The sequence below is a fragment of the Cucumis sativus genome, chromosome 3 (assembly GCF_000004075.3).
Source record: "Cucumis sativus cultivar 9930 chromosome 3, Cucumber_9930_V3, whole genome shotgun sequence".
In the NCBI taxonomy this organism is placed as follows: domain Eukaryota; kingdom Viridiplantae; phylum Streptophyta; class Magnoliopsida; order Cucurbitales; family Cucurbitaceae; genus Cucumis; species Cucumis sativus.
Window position 1 is genome coordinate 16809346 of NC_026657.2, and position 2525 is coordinate 16811870.

The 2525-nt window shown below is 37.9% G+C and overlaps 1 long non-coding RNA gene across 1 annotated transcript; it reads right to left on the bottom strand.

Annotated features, from left to right (window-relative positions):
- Positions 1–270: 270 nt before the first annotated feature.
- Positions 271–2090, bottom strand: LOC116402851. Its single transcript, XR_004215516.1, has 3 exons — positions 1657–2090; positions 1430–1506; positions 271–458 (listed from the first exon to the last, which is right to left on the bottom strand). It is a non-coding gene; the product is annotated as an uncharacterized LOC116402851 (long non-coding RNA).
- Between the last annotated feature and the right edge of the window lie 435 nt (positions 2091–2525).

Genomic DNA, 2525 nt, shown 5'->3' on the forward strand with positions numbered 1-2525 from the left:
GTGTCAAATTGTTCACATAAGATTTCTAGAAAACTTTAATATGTGGAGTTGAACTTGTGTTGATATTCTATTTATGTTAATTTGATGCGACGTGGTTCAATCTCTAATATTTGATCCTCTGATTGTCTCTAGGTTGAATGCCCTCGTAACGACCCAACTTTTTACCTAAGTCGAGGTCATTAACTATTGACAAAAGACCTTGGTTGATGCAAAATGAAATATAAGGCATTTGAAAAACATACAATTGAGGAAAAACAACTTTAAATCAGGCATGCTTTCAAACATTCAAAACAAAAAAATATTGTTTATAAAAAAACATAAAAGAAAGTTCGTAAGCTAAGTTTCAACACGGTGTTTTAAACCTCAAAAACATAAAGCGAAAGCAAAATAACATGTTCCCCATGGCAATCACGCTTCCTTCCTGCCCCTCGCCGGTTTGTCACATTTGTTACCTTTGCCTGAAAAATAAAACATAAAGGGGTGAGTACAAAAATATTCAGTAAGAGACCCACTACTGGTCCCGTCAGGGGAAAATAAATTGTTAACGTCCTATTGGGATATCCTTGCACAGTCACAGTCTTGTGATCCCGTAGGATACACGTATCAGTCTAACGCCCCGAGGGACGTACATTTCAGTCTAGTGTTCTGCAGAAACACTTATCAGTCTAATGCTCCCGAAGGATGCATAAAAATTGGTGATCCCGTAGGACACCTATAAGGCACAAAGGCACACATCCCAATAAAAGCTAATAATTTTTCCCTCAGTCCATTCTAAACATTTTAACAGTCATTCACAGTTCAGTTAAACATTCTCATTGCATAAACTCTTCACTTAGTCCCTAACAGTCATCTTATTCTAATTTAGCCAAGGCCAGTCAGAAGCACATCAGTACATCAGTCAACAATTAAACAATCATAACATCAGCTCCAGTCTACAAGGACACAACCATGACATTTCCTCAATTCACAGAAACACAACCATAACCATATATCATATATTCAGTCAAACAACAACACACCAGTTCCACCCTACGTTTATACAAAAAACATCTATAACTTTCAGTAATTCAACATCCATATGTGTATAAATACATATCCAGTCAGTCACAACATGCACTCAATACCAAATCCACATCAATTCATACATAAACATATATGTCTTTTCCAGTTAAACACAATATACACTAATAATGAGTCTACACCCAAATGCATATATCATAACTATCCTATCTACTAAATTCCAATTTAACCATACAGTCCAACATAACTCAAAACTGTAGGTGAGTCCAGTAGCCTTAAAGTTAGTTAAGCTCCTTAACCACGTTGAGGTCGACGAAGAACGAACCTAAACATTAAGACGATTTCTCAATAAATCTCTCCAACGCATCAATCATTTAAAATCAACCCAATGTGATTTTCCACAACTTACCCAAATCTTCACGGAACGAGTTCCAACTAAAATCAAATGTTTGCTGTGAACCCAAGGAATTCGAGCATCCCTTCAACCTAATATCGAACAACGGTCAACAATTAATCTAACCAATCACTTGAATTTATTTTGAAAAATCACAACCCATACTTAATTTGTTATCAATAAGACAATGTCGACTCCACACCAAAATATATATATATATAGAAAGGCAGTCACTGTCGAACCTAAACGAAGATCGTGCAACGTGGGGTGCAAGCCGACTTAGCCAAATGGCGCGCGGTTCACGGATGATTTTCTGTGGGGAACGAACAATTGGGTTGTGGGACTATGCGCGCGAAGGAGTTGCGGCTTGGCTGTGCAACCCGAACGGCCAATGGCTTCAGGCGAACGGTGCAGCGGTGACGGGACGAAAAGGAGAGATTAGACACCAGCGGAATATTGGCTTCGGCGAACCGCAACGACGCAGATCTAGACCACGCGCGGCTGCCGGACTTCGTCGGTCGGAAAAGGAAATCGGTGGTGGCTTTGTGTTGGCGTCGAACAGAAGAGAAAAGAAAAGAAAAGAAGAAGAGATTGGGGTGGGCGGTTGGGCGGTTGGGCTGGAGGAAGAAGGAGAAACGGAAGGAGAAGAGAAAAAGAAGAGAAAAAGAAAAAAAAAAAAAAAGAACAGGGGGTGGGGGTTGCGGCGCGCGGGGAGGAGGGAGAAGAAAAGAAATTAAATTTTCTTTTCTTTTTTTTTTTTATTTCCTTTTTCTTTATTTAATATAATAATTAATAATTATAACAATTTTATTAAATATATATTATTATTATCTTAACATTTCAAAGCCCTTTCTCCCTTGACTTCTTTTCTAAATATATATATATATAATAAGGTACCTTAGAGTTCGAGATGTTATAGCCCTACACTTGAAATTAGAGTCTTGGAAGAAAGCATTTGTCTTCGAAATTCGAGTCTTGGAAGAAAGCATTTGTCTTCGTAATTAGAGTCTTGGAAGAAAGCATTTATCTTCAAATGAATTTCAATCTTTGAGGACGGTTGACTTTAGAATTCTTCAAGAACTTTTAGAGTAAAATTTTTGTTGTCCCTTAC